We start from the raw sequence: 18757 nt of genomic DNA on the forward strand, positions 1-18757 counted from the left end.
AAACTCGGACTGCAATTAAAGCCCAGTGCCTCGCCGACTTCGTCGCAGAATACGCAGGTGACCAAGAGGAAAACCAACTACATGGGAACTCTATGTAGACGGGTCCTCCAACAAAACAGGGAGCGGCGCAGGCATAATATTGGTAGATGGAAAAGGAACCCAGTTAGAGGTCTCCTTAAAATTTGAATTTCCAGCTTCAAACAATCAGGCAGAATATGAAGCCTTGATTGCAGGATTAAAGCTAGCAGAAGAAGTTGGCGCCACAAAGGTGACAATCTATAGCGACTCACAAGTGGTGACTTCCCAAATAAGTGGGGAATATCAGGCAAAGGACCCCAATATGAAGAAATACTTGGAAAAAACCTTGGAACACCTTGGGCACTTTGCGGAAACCGAGATCAAACACATAACTCGGGATCTAAATAGCAGAGCCGACGCCCTCTCCAAGTTAGCAAGTACCAAACCCGGAGGGAACAACAGAAGCCTGATTCAAGAGACCCTACAAGAGCCCTCGGTATCAAAAGCAGAAGATGAACGAGAGGTTCTTGAGGTAGTCGGCCTAAACCTCGGATGGATGAATCCCTTAGTCGAATACCTAAAATTCGACATCCTCCCCAAAGAGGAGAAAGAGGCTAAAAAGATCCGAAGGGAAGCACAACATTATACTTTGGTGAGAAATGTCCTTTACAGAAGAGGGATATCAACGCCATTACTAAAGTGCGTACCGACCTCAAGAACCACCGAGGTGTTGGAGGAAGTACATAATGGGATCTGCGGAAACCATCTAGGAGCGAGGTCATTGACCAGAAAAGTGATCCGAGCAGGATTCTATTGGCCGACCTTGCAGAAAGATGCAACAGACTTTGTGAAAAAATGCCAGCCATGTCAGATGCATGCAAATTTCCACGTGGCTCCACCAGAAGAGCTCATCAGTATAACTTCCCCCTGGCCTTTTGCAAAATGGGGAATGGATCTGTTAGGTCCTTTTCCCCAAGCACCAGGGCAAGTCAAATACCTGATCGTGGGAATAGATTACTTCACAAAGTGGATAGAAGCAGAACCACTAGCTACTATCACCGCTCAAAGAAGTTGCAGGTTCCTCTACAAAAACATTATCACAAGGTATGGAATACCTTATTCCATAACCACAGATAATGGGACTCAGTTCACCGACGCCTCCTTCAGAAGTTTGGTAGCCAGTATGAAAATCAAACACCAATTCACCTCGGTAGAACACCCACAAGCCAATGGGCAAGCCGAGGCAGCTAACAAAGTCATACTGGCAGGCTTGAAGAAGAGACTACAGGAAGCGAAGGGGGCTTGGGCTGAAGAGCTCCCTCAAGTATTGTGGGCTTATAGGACGACCCCCCAATCCGCCACAGGAGAAACACCCTTCCGACTAGTCTATGGGGTAGAAGCCATGATTCCTATAGAAATCAGTGAGCAAAGCCCAAGGGTAATTCTCCATGATGAGGTCGGAAATGTACAGGGGCACAAAGAGGAGCTCGACTTGCTCCCCGAAGTCCGAGAGAACGCCCAGATAAGAGAAGCAGCATTAAAGCAAAGAATGGCTACCAGATACAACAAAAAGTCATTCGAAGAACATTTGCTGTAGACGACTTGGTCCTAATCAGAAACGACATTGGAGTCAACAAGTCGGGGGAAGGAAAGCTCGCCGCCAATTGGAAAGGGCCATACAAAATCAAAGAAGTGTTAGGGAAAGGTTATTATAAAATAACCGACCTGGATGGCACTGAGTTACCAAGGTCGTGGCATGCTTGTAATATGAAAAGGTACTACAGCTAGAAGCGAACTCTACTCCCTGATGTACTCTTTTCCCAGCTTCATGATTTTTTCCCAAAAAAAGGGTTTTTTCTGGAGAGGGGTTTTTAACGAGGCATCATAGTAGAGGCTAAGGGAAATATACTGTCAAGACCCTTAGTAGCAAAAAGGTACCTTCACGATTAATAAAGATCTTTTTTCATTCATAATATCTCTCAATATCCTCCTTTATTTTTATAAGTCTTTCTACGAAACGCGCCGACTTAAGCTCGACAAAGCGTGAAAATCCCATGAACCGACCTAGATGGTCGTCAGGATAAAACGACGAGGTACAAGTCGGTGTAAAGAGGTTATACAAGTCGGTCGTAAAAACTCGGGAACCAACCCGACTCATAAGTCGGAAAGAGATCCCGAGTAGGAAAACTTGGAAAACTTTGATCCACAGATCGGAGTATAACACCGAGTAGAAGAAAAACGCATCGCAAAAATAACCTAAGTCATAAAAACTCACTAAAACAAAGTCGAGTATAAAGGATAACAAAAGAGATATGACAACCTGAAAAGTTTAAAGCTTGCATACAAGCCTTTCCACGAAAAGGGCTCGAGAAAATAATGCAAGCTAGCAGAAGGTTTTTTCGAAAAGATCAAACATATTTTTCAAAATAGAAAAGCATGTGCACGCGCAAAGTAACTTAAACCCTTGTCCAAAAAAGGGCACCTACTTCGATTAGAAAACCCTTATCCAAAAAAGGCATTTATTTTGTTTAAAACCCTTATCCAAAAAAGGGCAACAAACAGAATATTTTGTTTACGGCCTTGAAAGGCCAGAAGCAAATTGTTCACAACCACCAGCAAATAAATAGAAGTTTAAAAAAGGGGGGACCCACAGGCCGGGCCCCCATATAGCCACAAAAATAAAAAAGTCATTTCTTGGACGGAGTAGAGGAATCACCAGGAAGAACACCACCAGGACCGGGAGGAGGAGCTAAAGAGGAAGTCGGAGTGAGGATTGAAGAACTCGGAGCATCTTGGGGACGAGGAGGAGACTCAATAATCCTCTGTCCCCGAGTCTTCAGGTCTGATTCGGAAATGACCTCGGGGACGGGAGGATCAACGATGGCGCCGTCAATAACCACCTTGTCGGGATGGAGCGGAGAAAGGTCCAAGTCGGGAGCGATAACTCTGACTTGTTCCAAGAAAATCCTCCAAGACTCCTCGGCACCATCGGCGATAGAGTCCTCCAACTCGGCATATGCGTTCCGAGAATTCAACAAGTCCTTCCTCACGGCCACAATATCTTGAAATAAGCTGTGGTAGCTGTCTTGCGCCGTCTTCCTCAGATTAGCCTCCAAGGTACATTGGGCCCGTAGCTTACCCTCCTCCTCCTTCAGGTGATCCCTCTCCTTCCTCAACCTATCTCTCTCCTCTTTCAGCTCCTTTTCATGTTTTTCAAAAATACGAAGTCTCCCCTCCAACTCCTCAACCCTCGAGGTTGCACCCAAGGAGCTAAGGGGAGCTTTCTCAAAAATGTCCAAAAGCTTGCCACAAACACCCGCCGTCCTAAAACTCTCCTCGGCCATGGTGGTGAGGTGGTTCCGAACAGAAACATCATCCATATGTATAAAAGGATAGATGTTCTTTCGGACGAATGCCATAGCATCCGCCTTAACCCCACCATCGAAGGAAGAAGAGCCAGACTCTGAAGTCTTGCGCTTCTTCTTCTCGGGTTCGGAGAGAATTTGGGCAGAGGGGGGTGGTCGGGGCAAGCTCGAGGAAGAGAGAACAATAGGTTGAGTAGGAGTGCCAGTGTTCTTAGGAGGAGGAGGTGGAGGGGGAGGAGAGATGACTACCCCGGACCTAGCCCGGGACTTCGCCTTAGCCTCCCGGACCCTTTGGTAGGCCTCCTGAGCATTCTTTTTTGCCATATCTACAAAAGAAAACAAATAACAACCGAGTTACAAGTCGGTAAAATGTAAGTCAACAACTCGTCGGCAAAATGTAAGTCGGCGGAAACAACTCGGAAATAAAGAATGCATGCACTACCTATTTGAGATTGAACGAAGGTCGGTGTACCCTGGAGAATTTTCCTGGTATCCAAGTATGGGGACTTCCCCCACGCTTCTCGGAAAAACCCTACAATGGCCGCCTCCACCTCGTCTAGGTCATCTAGACCAATCTTTTCGCAAGGGGTGGCTGGCAGCCAGTAAAGGGGAAAGCGAGGGGAGGAATGCTCATCCAGAAAAAAGGGGTAGTGACCCTCTACGGCTTGAACCTTGAAGAAGAAATTTTTGAAGTCGTGGAAAGATTCGTCAAAAAGGGTGAAAATCCTCCGACCTTGAATGGCTCGGAAGGATACCCATTGTTGTTTATTGTTTAGCCCACTAAAGGGCTTAGTCATATGGAAAAGATAAAAGAAGATTCTCAAGGAAGTCGGGAAGTCCAGAGCGTGGCTTATAAACTGATAAATCTTCAAAAAACCCCAGGAATTGGGGTGGAGTTGAGTAGGGGCAACCTTACAGTGGTGCAGAACGGATATCTCAAAATCCGAGAAAGGAAGAAAAACACCCAAACGGGTGATCATGCATTCATACATAAAGAAAAAGTGAGGGGTCGCCCCATCAACTCTCCCAAAGCAGACCCGGTCTTCAGGACCCGGGATTATCAATTCATATTTGGGCTCGTCCTCGTCCGAAGTACAGAGCCTATGGTGAGTACGAAGGTGGGTGACGAACTCAGCGTCGACCAACGGTTCCTCCCCAAGGACCGTATCGTCAACCCACTGAGAAAGAATGTCTACAGAAGCCATTTTTTATGTAAAGAAAAGTGGCAGAAAACCTACAAAAGGGAAAAAGGAAAAAAGAAAATCAAAAAACAAGGCCACTAAAGAAGAAAGATTCGAAACTAGAATCTACGGGTTAACCTATCTACTCGCCAAACAAAACATGCAAACAAAAATGACATGGGAAAAACAGAACTAACCTTTAGCCGAAAATGAAGGTTGGGGAAAACTGAAGTCTTCAAACACAAGAATGCAACACAAACAGGATAAGGAGAAAGTTTGAAAGATTGCAGAAACGAAAAATGGAAAGAGAGGGAAAGTATTTATAAAAAAGGCTAAGGGGCATAATGGTAAAAACGAGGCAGTCATTAATGAGACTGCACCGTTACCAAAGCCCTCAAATCCCCAAATAATCCCTCAACGGACACGACGCTTGAATTGACGTAACTGTCAGAAACCAAAAGTTGCGAAAATCACGTCGGTTTCCAAGATCCGTGTTCTTTCGAACAAGTCGACTACGAACCCGAGTTAAATACTTGAACCCAAACTTTAAAAGATTTGGGCTCAAGTAGGGGCACTGTTCATACCCTGGCCCAATGTTAAGGGCCCAAGACCAATCGAAAGGCCTGATCCACTAGGTTAAGCCTATCGAAGCACCCACCTCCATCCAAGAGGTCGGTGTTAACCCCGACTTGGTATGAAGAAGTCGGTTGCGAGATTAGCTGGCAGATAAATACTCATTCAAATGAGTAACCGCCCCTGAAATCTCTCCAACCACTTCATAAAGCCATATCTTAACCTCCCTAAGATAATGGGACGGTTATTATCCTAAAGATACGGCACTACTCCAACGGTGGTTATTGGCTCACCACTATAAGTACACTGACACACCTCAGGTATTCCTAAGTCCAATACTCTCTAAGACCTGCTCACACCCTTGCTAACTTAGGCATCGGAGTGTCTTTGCAGGTACCACCCCCCATTCACACGCGAGCACAAGTCGGACGGAGCCTCCCGAGTTGCGGACCCACACGGAGTCCTCCTCTATCATACACTTGGGCCGCCGAACGCCATCCATTGGACTAATCTCCGGTTACCCATCGTAACACTGATAATATCAGATTTTGTGGGATTTATGTAGAACAATTTATAAAATTTAAATAAAGATGATTTGTAATAAGTGTTTATTAACTCATTGGTTAAATCAAGGGTGTGTTACTATACTGTAAATAATTAAAGTAACTCGTGAAGTACTTGCGTCAAGTCGTTGGTCACTTGGTCCCTAGACTTGGTCAATGAGAATTAAAGTATAATTAAAGAGGCATATTTGGGTCTTTCCTTAGCGTATACGTACTCCCGAAACATTGAAATAAAACCATATATAGTCAATGTAGTTAGAAGTCACATTTAGAGTGGTAAACGGGTCGAAATTCCCTCATCGTCGATCGATATAATTCGTTTAAAAAATAGATTAAACTAAAAATTTAAAATAGAAATGTTTGCTAACTAAAGAAAATCAGTCAAAAATAATCATAACTTATCTTATTTAGTATTTATTAATTATTGCAACAATTAATAAATACTAAATAAGATAAATTTTAGCTGTTTTTTTGTTTACTTAACATTTTCCAATTTAAAATTATCATAACAAGAAATTTGTCTAATTCACACTGTTTAAATTGCGAGCTTCCATGGATAGTGTCGAACGGTGGGTTCTCCCGACGGGCGGCCATTTTTATTTTTAGGTCAAGGTCTTTTATAAAAAAAATCCATGTTTGTATTTAGATTATTTCTTCAGTTTTATTTAAATTATAATTTAGAATATGTTCTATATTTGATTTATTAGAGACTTAAAAATATTTAATTATATGTTTTAAATAATGTTTATTTTATTTTAAATAATGTTAATTTTATTTTTTTTTGTTTTAAAATATTTGATTAATAATTATGTTTATCAGATATTTATAATTATAAAAATTTTAATATTTATAAATTTAAAAATTATAATTTTTTTATGTCTTTAAAAAGTATAAATTTATTGAAATAATTGTGAAATTATATATTATTAATGTTTAATGTTAAAAAAAAGAATTATAAGAGATTTGGTCCACCAACTCACTAGTCCACCTTTAGGTGCGATGGAAGAAAATTTTCGACCACCTCACTGAATGGGGCAGAACAAACTAGTCCGTTTTCCATCTCTAATCACAGTATATAAGAAATAAATTTTTTTAATTTTTCTTTCTCAATTATTTGATAAAATATAATTTTTAATCTTTTTTATTTTTTTTATTTTTTTTATTTTATTAATGTATGAGTTATGCTCTGACTCAGATCAAAGTACACGATGTTCATAAGTAGTAGCACGTTTTTATTCTAAGAACATCAAAAACACAACAATAGGATGCAATTTCTTTATACTTTCTTGGAAATTAAAGCGAGACGATCAGATAGAGTTTGGGTTTCATAAATTCTATAAGCTTGATTTGAGGCATGTTCTTATTAGAAAAGAAAGTATAAAGAATTAATTTTTAGTTAATTTTTTAAATTTTTTAATTTAAGATTTAAAATTAAAAATATATAATTTAAATCTAAAATTTAAAATAAATAAAATAATTTTAAAAAGAATAATTGATATTGATTAAAAAATTTGACTTTTTAATATTACATTGATCTTAAATATAATACTAGTAATAGTATTTTATTCAGAATATTTATTTTTAATTAATCTAAATATTTATACTAACCTGCTACTATTCATATATAAGCTATTTATCCTTTATTCGAATAGGTTTGTTGTATCATTATTGTGTCATTTCTTAAAGTTATTTATTTTCTGAAAATAATGTCATATATATATTTTTTTTACTTTAAAAGAAAAGAAAAATGTATACCCTAGATATACATGGCTATCAAATTCTAGCTAGTATGCACATATAAAAGAGTTGACTTATATACATTCAAAAATATCAGCATCCAATATATAGTAGCCTCTAGAAAAATATTAAGGCAGTTAATTGGACCTTAAAAATTTCAAAGGATTTTGGGAGACCAGGGGACAAGAACGGTCAATATTCAACTAACCTGCATTTTCTTCTACGGTGCTAGAAATTAAAATTGAACAAAGTGCCAACTAGACAACGTACCATGATGAAAATGTCCAAGCATGTGAAAGAGAAAGATTATAAGTTGGACACTATTAATTATCTTTTCCGCTTATGTGAACTTGGCATCTTCAAATTAAGGGAATTAACAATGATAATTTGATAGCAACGAAAATATCTTTACGAAAAATGGTAAAAAGTTATCAAAATTTATTATTATTTTTAGTTAATATATAATTTAATTTTTTTAGTTTAATAATCTAATAATACACTTTAACTTATATTTTAAATATTAATAATTAATTAATAATTAAAAAATAATAAATTCTCATTATTTTTTAACATTTCTTTATTTTCATTCCTTAAAATCTTTGGACAATCATCAATTTCATGTAAAAAAATAGCATTACGAGGATATGTAGTAGTAAACTGACGTAAAAAGTAGTAAGTAATTTTTTATTTTTTATTTTATTTTATTTTTAATAATGTGAGAAGGAACTAATCTCTCAACTAGTTTACACTGATAGACTACTTAGTCTCTCTTAGTCTCTCTCTCATAATCTCTGAACTGCTTTACACTGATACCTCAATCAAATTGTCTATTAGAGGTTATAAAATTGCTTTGCTCTCTCTCACAATACCAACTCATCCCACTAATTCTACTAATATTAAATAAATAAAATAAAAATTATATTGATATCTAAAAATTTAAAACTAGCCCTTGTTGGAATGCCAGTTTATTTTTTATATGATGCTGAGATTGGTGATTAGCACCAATATGGTAGAAGAAAAGTAAAGTGATGAAATAGAGAAAGTAGAAATTGTTACGGTCGATTATCCTTTTTTTTTCTTTTACAAAATACAGATCGTATTTAGTGATTATATTATTTTATTTTTTATTTTTCAAGAAAACACAAATCGACTTCGATGATTTTTTTATTTTTTGAAAAACGCATGCTTTTTAATATATTTTTTTCGAAGAAATACAGATTATCTTCGACCATATTACTCTTTTTTATTTTTATTTTTGTAAAAACACAAATGATTCCTACTGATTGACTTTTTAAAAATCGTCCTTTTATATTTTGGAAAATACAAAAAAAATATATCATATTTTGAAAATTCACGCATACGTCCCGATCATGAAATTTTTTTCCTTGGGATGTATGCTAGTTTAAATCATAAGGAAATATTTGACGTGTAATTTCTATGTGTATTTTTTCTTTTATCTTCGTTGTTTAGTTGTACGTTTATTTATGTATTTGATCGGCATAATTTATTGGCCAGAATTATAGTTCAAGCTAACTTTAGAGATGTTTATGTTTCTCAAAATCACAAAAAAGGTGTTTGTTAAATAAATAAAAAAAAACTGTGGTAGTAAGTTATAATTCAAATGATATAATCTTTTCATATTCATCTAAGAGGTTGTGGATTCGAGTTTCTTTATTTTTTGTAAAAAAAAAAATTGTGTATTTATATTTATGGTTTTACAAAGTTAGAGATATTTTTGAAAGCATTTAAGAAGGTATTTTGCAAAATTAGTTTTCTTAAATAGAGCTCAGATCCGCGACGAATTAGTCCTTGACCTGTCGGATTGAAAAATACCGTGGGCAACAAAAAAAAAATTTAATATGTTAATAAATATTTAGATTTACCTTTAACTAATTGTTGATGCCGAATTCCATTCACAATCAAATTTCTTCCTCTATTTATGTTTATTATTATTATTATTTTAAATTTTAAAACTATTTTGTTACATATAATTATTATTATTTGTACTTAATAAAAATTATTTTAAAAATTTATTTTCTAAAAGCAAGCTTTATTAAGCCACCTATGGAAAATAGAAATTTTACCAAATTAACCTGATACATGTTAGATAAAATGCGAAATTAAATCAACTAAACTAAATCTATAATCCTAATTAATGAAAAGAGAATAGTAAGTAACCAACTTTTATTGGTCAATATCAATTATTTTTTTTGAAATTATTTTGTCTAATTTAAATATAGACCTTCAACACAAAATTTTTTAATTTTGAATTCTAAACTATAAACCTAAATCTAAAAATTGATTAATGTTAACTAATTAAAAGTTAATTTCCAATAAAAATTGTATAATACAAAAACCTGCGAGAAGAGATAATTTTTGTAGTTTATTTTTAAATTCATAATTGGGTTGACACTCATAATTGGGGTATCGTATATCGCAATCTAGCCCAAGAATATATGATAATGGACGGGGTCCTCAGAAAACGAATTAATAAAAACAGGATAGAATGGGCCAAAAGTATTGTGTACCAGTCTTGACCCAAAAAAGGTAAAACTTGAAAGACCACTACTGACTAATTTTTCTAATTTTATAATCATGTTGCTGTTTGTGCTTTTGGAAACCTTGGCTCTCTCATATCAATGGCTTCTGTTTCCATTATTATAATAAGATTGAAACTGCGCAAAATTCTTCCAATTATGTACGCTATAATTCCACTATCTATCATCATTAAAGTGAACGGACCAAAATGTCAGAGGTCGTCCACCAAAATGATTTCCCTCCGGAAAATCAGACCAAACCACAGAACACAAATTTTAAATTACTATAAATTTTTTTCCTTTTAAATTAACTTGGTTAATCAAATGGCCAAAGATATTTTTTATGTGAAAATATAAACTCAAATTTAAATATTGACAAATATAATTTGATATGGGCGTTATAGATCGACCTAAGCGGACATTATAAATCGACCTAAACAGTATAATTCGGCAATTTACATTACAAAATTGGTAGTCGATAAAACGATTGTCCGAATAAAAAACGTCTCCATCTGACATTATTCTCTAAGAAGAACTTTCAAAATGTAATCATCGGATACTTCACCCTATAAAAAGGAAAGTAAGACGCTTTTCAATAATTAAGCATACATTGAATACACAATACTCACTTAAGTATCGGAGTGCCTTTTCCAGGTACACTCCCCTTTTTGTTCTCTCTACGACATGATATACCTCTTTAACAAGAAGCTCAGACCTCCAAGTTCTTAGCTTGGCGTCAAGAATAATAGCTCAGTGCTAGATGATAGGAGCCGAGTTATAACCAGATTATTCACTCAAGAACAATTGGCGCCCACCATGGGGCCCGAGATACAACTCTCTTTTCCATTTTTGGCCTCAAAATTTCCGAATTTCATTCATGGCTAATCTACCTCCCCCAACACCTTCCAAACTCCTTCGGATGGTAACTAAGCTACAACAAGCAAATCAACGTATGGCGGAGAAAAATCAAAGGATGGCAAACCACATCGCCGAGTTAACTAATGCTCGGATTGAAAACAATGGTGATCGTAATGAGCGAACAGAGGAGGTAGAACACGAATCCGACCCATCACACGTCTCCAAAATTGCTCGGAACGAAGAAGCTCGGCCTTCTCGGAACAAAGAAGCTCGACCAGAGAATGAGGGCACTGAGCCCGGTAACTTTGTAGGACCATTCACGGTTGACATTATGAATTTCCAAATGCCTAGGAGATTCACTTTACCAACAATCTTAACCCCTTACGATAGGTTAGGGGACCCGAAGAAGCACATGAAAAAGTTTCGATCTCTAATGATAGTAAATGGTGCCTCTGACTCTGTTTTATGCCGTTGTTTTTCCACTTTTTTTAGATGGTCCTGCACTTGACTGGTTTTGTTCTTTGCCTGTAGATTCTATTTCTCGTTTTCAGGAATTAGTGGTGCGCGAAATTGTGAACAATACTTTTCACAACTCTCATAATCCCCGGTCATGAACTCCAAAAACTTGGTAGCTCAATTCCATGGCATTACACAACTTCGCACAACTAACCAGCAAGTGCACTGGGTCGTCCAAGTAATACCTTACGTGAGTAAGGGTCGATCCCACGGAGATTGTTAGTATGAAGCAAGCTATGGTCATCTTGTAAATCTTAGTCAGGCAGATTCAAATGGATATGGTGATGAACGAAAATAACATAAAAGATAAAGATAGAGATACTTATGTAATTCATTGGTAGGAACTTCAGATAAGCGCATGAAGATGCCTTCCCTTCCGTCTCTCTGCTTTCCTACTGTCTTCATCCAATCCTTCTTATTCCTTTCCATGGCAAGCTCGTGTAGGGTTTCACCGTTGTCAATGGCTACCTCCCATCCTCTCAGTGAAAACGATTGCATATGCTCTGTCACAGCACGCGGAATTCAGCTGTCGGTTCTCGGTCAGGCCGGAATAGAATCCATTGATTCTTTTGCGTCTGTCACTAACGCCCCGCCTGCTAGGAGTTTGAAGCACGTCACAGTCATTCAATCATTGAATCCTACTCAGAATACCACAGACAAGGTTTAGACCTTCCGGATTCTCTTGAATGCTGCCATCAGTTCTCGCCTAGACCACGAAGACTCTGATCTCACGAAATGGTTGGCTCGTTTGTCAGGCGAGCACTCGGTTGTCAGGCGATCAACCATGCATCGTGCAATCAGGAATCCAAGAGATATTCACTAGAGCCTTGGTTGCTTGTAGAACAAAAGTGGTTGTCAGTCACCTTGTTCATAAGTGAGAATGATGATGAGTGTCATGGATCATCACATTCATCAAGTTGAAGAACAAGTGATATCTTGGACAAAGAACAAGCGGAATTGAATAGAAGAACAATAGTAATTGCATTAATACTCGAGGTACAGCAGAGCTCCACACCTTAATCTATGGTGTGTAGAAACTCCACCGTTGAAAATACATAAGAACAAGGTCTAGGCATGGCCGAATGGCCAGCCTCCCCTAAAGAGGGTTTAATCATCAAAGCATGATCAAAAGATGTTCAAATACAATAGAAAAAGGTCCTACTTATAGAAAACTAGTAGCCTAGGGTGTACAGAGATGAGTAAATGACATAAAAATCCACTTCCGGGCCCACTTGGTGTGTGCTTGGGCTGAGCAATGAAGCATTTTCGTGCAGAGACTCTTCTTGGAGTTAAACGCCAGCTTTTATGCCAGTTTGGGCGTTTAACTCCCATTTGGGTGCCAGTTCCAGCGTTTAACGCTGGGATTCCTGAGGGTGACTTTGAACGCCGGTTTGGGCCATCAAATCTTGGGCAAAGTATGGACTATCATATATTGCTGGAAAGCCCAGGATGTCTACTTTCCAACGCCGTTGAGAGCGCGTCAATTGGGCTTCTGTAGCTCCAGAAAATCCACTTCGAGTGCAGGGAGGTCAGAATCCAACAGCATCTGCAGTCTTTTTCAGTCTCTGGATCAGATTTTTGCTCAGGTCCCTCAATTTCAGCCAGAAAATACCTGAAATCACAGAAAAACACACAAACTCATAGTAAAGTCTAGAAAAGTGAATTTTAACTAAAAACTAATAAAAATATACTAAGAACTCAACTAAAACTACTAAAAACATACTAAAAACAATGCCAAAAAGGGTACAAATTATCCGCTCATCACAACACCAAACTTAAATTGTTGCTTGTCCCCAAGCAACTGAAAATCAAATAAGATAAAAAGAAGAGAATATACTATAGACTCCAAATTATCAATGAAACTAAGCTCCAAATTAGATGAGCGGGACTAGTAGCTTTTTGCCTCCGAACAGTTTTGGCATCTCACTTTATCCTTTGAAATTCAGAATGATTGGCTTCTTTAGGAACTCAGAATCCAGATAGTGTTATTGATTCTCCTAGTTAAGTATGATGATTCTTGAACACAGCTACTTATTGAGTCTTGGCCGTGGCCCAAAGCACTCTGTCTTCCAGTATTACCACCGGATACATACATGCCACAGACACATAATTGGGTGAACCTTTTCAGATTGTGACTCAGCTTTGCTAAAGTCCCCAATTAGAGGTGTCCAGGGTTCTTAAGCACACTCTTTTTGCCTTGGATCACAACTTTATTTCTTTCTTTTTCTTTTTCTTTTTTTCGTTTCCTTTTCTCTCTTTTTTTTTGTATTCACTGCTTTTTCTTGCTTCAAGAATCATTTTCATGATTTTTCAGATCCTCAGTAACATGTCTCCTTTTTCATCATTCTTTCAAGAGCCAATAATTTTAACATTCATGAACAACAAATTCAAAAGACATATGCACTGTTCAAGCATACATTCAGAAAACAAAAAGTATTGCCACCACATCAAACTAATTAAGCTAGTTTTAAAGATGAATTCGAAATCCTGTACTTCTTGTTCTTTTGTGATAAAAACAGTTTTCATTTAGGAAAGGTGATGGATTCATAGGACATTCATAACTTTAAGGCATAGACACTAAGACACTAATGATCATAAGACACAAACATGGATAAACATAAGCACTAAAATTCAAAAAATAGGAAAATAAAGAACAAGGAGATTAAAGAACGGGTCCACCTCAGTGATGGCGGCTTGTTCTTCTTCTTGAAGATCCTATGGAGTGCTTGAGCTCATCAATATCTCTTCCTTGTCTTTGTTGCTCCTCCCTCATGATTCTCTGGTCTTCTCTAATTTCATGAAGGATGATGGAGTGTTCTTGATGCTCCACCCTTAGTTGTCCCATGTTGGAACTCAATTCTCCTAGGGAGGTGTTCAATTGCTCCCAATAGTTTTGTGGAGGAAAGTGCATCCCTTGAGGCATCTCAGGGATCTCATGATGAGTGGGGTCTCTTGTTTGCTCCATCCTTTTCTTAGTGATGGGCTTATCCTCATCAATAGGGATGTCTCCCTCTATGTCAACTCCCACTGAATAACAGAGGTGACAAATGAGATGAGGAAAGGCTAACCTTGCTAAGGTAGAGGACTTGTCCGCCACCTTATAGAGTTCTTGGGCTATAACCTCATGAACTTCCACTTCTTCTCCAATCATGATGCTATGAATCATGATGGCCCGGTCTAGAGTAACTTCGGACCGGTTGCTAGTGGGAATGATTGAGCGTTGAATGAACTCCAACCATCCTCTAGCCACGGGTTTGAGGTCATGCCTTCGCAATTGAACCGGCTTGCCTCTTGAATCTCTCTTCCATTGTGCGCCCTCTTCACATATGACTGTGAGGACTTGGTCCAACCTTTGATCAAAGTTGACCCTTCTAGTGTAAGGATGTTCATCTCCTTGCATCATGGGCAAATTGAATGCCAACCTTACACTTTCCGGACTAAAATCCAAGTATTTCCCCCGAACCATAGTAAGATAATTCTTTGGATTCGGGTTCACACTTTGATCATGGTTCTTGGTGATCCATGCATTGGCATAGAACTCTTGAACCATCAAGATTCCGACTTGTTGAATGGGGTTGGTAAGAACTTCCCAACCTCTTCTTCGGATCTCATGTCGGATCTCCGGATATTCACCCTTTTTGAGTGAAAAAGGGACCTCGGGGATCACCTTCTTCAAGGCCATAACTTCATAGAAGTGGTCTTGATGCACCCTTGAGATGAATCTATCCATCTCCCATGACTCGGAGGTGGAAGCTTTTGCCTTCCCTTTCCTCTTTCTAGAGGTTTCTCCGGCCTTGGATGCCATAAATGGTTATGAAAAAACAAAAAGCAATGCTTTTACCACACCAAACTTAAAATGTTTGCTCGTCCTCGAGCAAAAGAAGAAAGAAGAGAGTAGAAGAAGAAGAAATGAGGAGAAAGGGAATGGCTTTGTATTCGGCCAAAGGGGAGAGAGATGGTGTTTAAGGTGTGTGAAAATGAAGGAGTGAAGGAGGGTTTATATAGGAGAAGGGGAGAGGGTTGTTCGGCCATTTGAGGGTGGGTTTGGGTGGGAAAGTGGTTTGAATTTGAATGGAGGGGTAGGTGGGGTTTTATGAAGGATGGATGTGAGTGGTGAAGAGAAAGAGGGGATTTGATAGGTGAGGGGTTTTTGGGAAAGAGGTGTTGAGGTGATTGGTGAAGAAGAGAGAGAGTGGTAGGGTAGGTGGGGATCCTGTGGGGTCCACAGATCCTGAGGTGTCAAGGAAAAGTCATCCCTGCACCAAATGGCATGCAAAATCACGTTTTGTGCCATTTCTGGCGTTAAACGCCGGGCTGGTGCCCATTCCTGGCGTTTAACGCCAGGTTCTTGCCCTTTTCTGGCGTTTAAACGCCCAACAGCTAACCTTACTGGCGTTAAACGCCCAGAATGGTGCCAGACTGGGCGTTAAACGCCCAACAGCTAACCTTACTGGCGTTTAAACGCCAGTAGGTGCGTCCTCCAGGGTGTGCTGTTTTTCTTCCTGTTTTTCATTCTGTTTTTGCTTTTTTCATTGATTTTATGACTTCTCATGATCATCAACCTACAAAAAAGATAAAATAACAAAAGAAAATAGTTAATTATAAAACATTGGGTTGCCTCCCAACAAGCGCTTCTTTAATGTCACTAGCTTGACAGAGGACTCTCATGGAGCCTCACAGATACTCAGAGCCATGTTGGAACCTCCCAACACCAAACTTAGAGTTTGAATGTGGGGGTTCAACACCAAACTTAGAGTTTGGTTGTGGCCTCCCAACACCAAACTTAGAGTTTGACTGTGGGGGCTCTGTTTAACCCTGATTTGAGAGAAGCTCTTCATGCTTCCTCTCCATGGTGACAGAGGGATATCCTTGAGCCTTAAACACAAAGGATTCTTCATTCACTTGAATGATCAGTTCGCCTCTATCAACATCAATCACAGCCTTTGCTGTGGTTAGGAAGGGCCTGCCAAGGATGATGGTTTCATCCATGCACTTCCCAGTCTCTAGGACTATGAAATCAGCAGGGATGTAATGGTTTTCAATTTTCACCAAAACATCCTCTACAAGTCCATGAGCTTGTTTTCTTGAGTTGTCTGCCATCTCTAGTGAGATTTTTTTTTCAGCTTGCACCTCAAAGATCCCTTGCTTCTCCATTACAGAGAGGGGCATGAGGTTTACACTTGACCCTAAGTCACACAAGGCCTTCTTGAAGGTCATGGTGCCTATGGTACAAGGTATTGAAAACTTCCCAGGATCCTGCCTCTTTTGAGGCAGTTTCTGCCTAGACAGGTCATCCAGTTCTTTGGTGAGCAAAGGGGGTTCATCCTCCCAAGTCTCATTTCCAAATAACTTGTCATTTAGCTTCATGATTGCTCCAAGGTATTTAGCAACTTGCTCTTCAGTGACATACTCATCCTCTTCAGAGGAAGAATACTCATCAGAGCTCATGAATGGCAGAAGTAATTCCAATGGAATCTCTATGGTCTCATTTTGAGCCTCAGATTCCCATGGTTCCTCATTGGGGAACTCATTGGAGGCCAGTGGACGTCCAGTGAGGTCTTCCTCAGTGGCGTTCACTGCCTCTTCTTCCTCCCAGAATTCGGCCATGTTGATGGCTTTGCACTCTCCTTTTGGATTTTCTTCTGTGTTGCTTGGGAGAGTACTAGGAGGGAGTTCAGTAACTTTCTTGCTCAGCTGTCCCACTTGTGCCTCCAAATTCCTAATGGAGGACCTTGTTTTAGTCATGAAACTTTGAGTGGTTTTGATTAGATCAGAGACCATGGTTGCTAAGTCAGAGGGATTCTGCTTAGAATTCTCTGTCTGTTGCTGAGAAGATGATGGAAAAGGCTTGCTATTGCTAAACTTGTTTCTTCCACCATTATTGTTATTGAAACCTTATTGAGGTCTCTCTTGATTCTTCCATGAGAAATTTGGGTGATTTCTCCATGAAGAATTGTAGGTGTTTCCATAGGGTTCTCCTAGGTAATTCACCTCTTCCATTGAAGGGTTCTCAGGATCATAGGCTTCTTCTTCAGATGAAGCATCCTTAGTACTGCTTGGTGCATTTTGCATTCCAGACAGACTTTGAGAAATCAAATTGACTTGTTGAGTCAATATTTTATTCTGAGCCAGAATGGCATTCAGAGCATCAATCTCAAGAACTCCTTTCTTCTGATTAGTCCCATTGTTCACAGGATTCCTTTCAGAAGTGTACATGAATTGGTTATTTGCAACCATTTCAATTAGTTCTTGAGCTTCTGTAGGCGTCTTCTTCAGATGAAGAGATCCTCCAGCAGAGCTATCCAAAGACATCTTGGATAGTTCAGAGAGACCATCATAGAAAATACCTATGATGCTCCATTCATAAAGCATGTCAGAAGGACACTTTCTGATTAATTGTTTGTATCTTTCCCAAGCTTCATAGAGGGATTCTCCATCCTTCTGTCTGAAGGTTTGGACTTCCACTCTAAGCTTACTCAATTTTTGAGGTGGAAAGAACTTTGCCAAGAAGGCATTGACTAGCTTTTCCCAAGAGTCCAGGCTTTCTTTAGGTTGAGAATCCAACCATGTTCTAGCTCTGTCTCTTACAGCAAAAGGGAATAGCATAAGTCTATAGACCTCAGGGTTTACCCCATTAGTCTTGACAGTGTCACAGATTTGCAAGAACTCAGCTAAAAACTGTTGAGGATCTTCCAATGGAAGTCCATGGAACTTGCAATTCTGTTGCATTAGAGAAACTAATTGAGGCTTAAGCTCAAAGTTGTTTGCTCCAATGGCAGGGATAGAGATGCTTCTCCCATAGAAGTCGGGAGTAGGTGCAGTAAAGTCACCCAGCACCTTCCTTGCATTGTTTGCATTGTTGTTGTTTTCGGCTGCCATGGGTTCCTCTTCTTTGAAGATTTCTGTTAGGTCCTCTACAGAGAGTTGTGCTTTGGCTTCTCTTAGCTTTCTCTTCAAGGTCCTTTCAGGTTCAGGATCAGGCTCAACAAGAATGCTTTTGTCTTTGCTCCTGCTCATAAGAAAGAGAAGGAAACAAGAAAATGTGGAATCCTCTATGTCACAGTATAGAGACTCCTTGAAGTGTCAGAGGAAAAGAAGAGTAAAAGATAGAAGTAGAAAATTCGAACTTATTAGAAGGAATGGAGTTCGAATTTTGCATTAAGGGATAGTGTTAGTCCATGAATAGAAGGATGTGAGGAGAAGGGAAGTAATTTTCGAAAATTAAGTGAAAGAGTTTGAAAATATTTTTGAAAAACATTACTTAATTTTTGAAAAATGAAAGTGGGAAAGAAATAAAATGATTTTTGAAAAAGATTTTGAAATTAGAAATCAAAAATATTTGATTGAAAACTATTTGAAAAAGATGAGGTTAAGAAGATATGATTGATTTTAAAAATATGTGATTGAAA

The 18757-nt window shown here is 38.6% G+C and overlaps 1 non-coding gene across 1 annotated transcript; it reads left to right on the forward strand.

The window, feature by feature from the left end:
• The first annotated feature begins 17714 nt into the window (after window positions 1-17714).
• Window positions 17715-17822, forward strand: LOC130983526 (small nucleolar RNA R71). The gene has a single exon (XR_009087511.1). It is a non-coding gene; the product is annotated as a small nucleolar RNA R71 (small nucleolar RNA).
• Window positions 17823-18757: the final 935 nt, after the last annotated feature.

This window comes from Arachis stenosperma, chromosome 5 (genome assembly GCF_014773155.1).
Source record: "Arachis stenosperma cultivar V10309 chromosome 5, arast.V10309.gnm1.PFL2, whole genome shotgun sequence".
Classification (NCBI taxonomy): domain Eukaryota; kingdom Viridiplantae; phylum Streptophyta; class Magnoliopsida; order Fabales; family Fabaceae; genus Arachis; species Arachis stenosperma.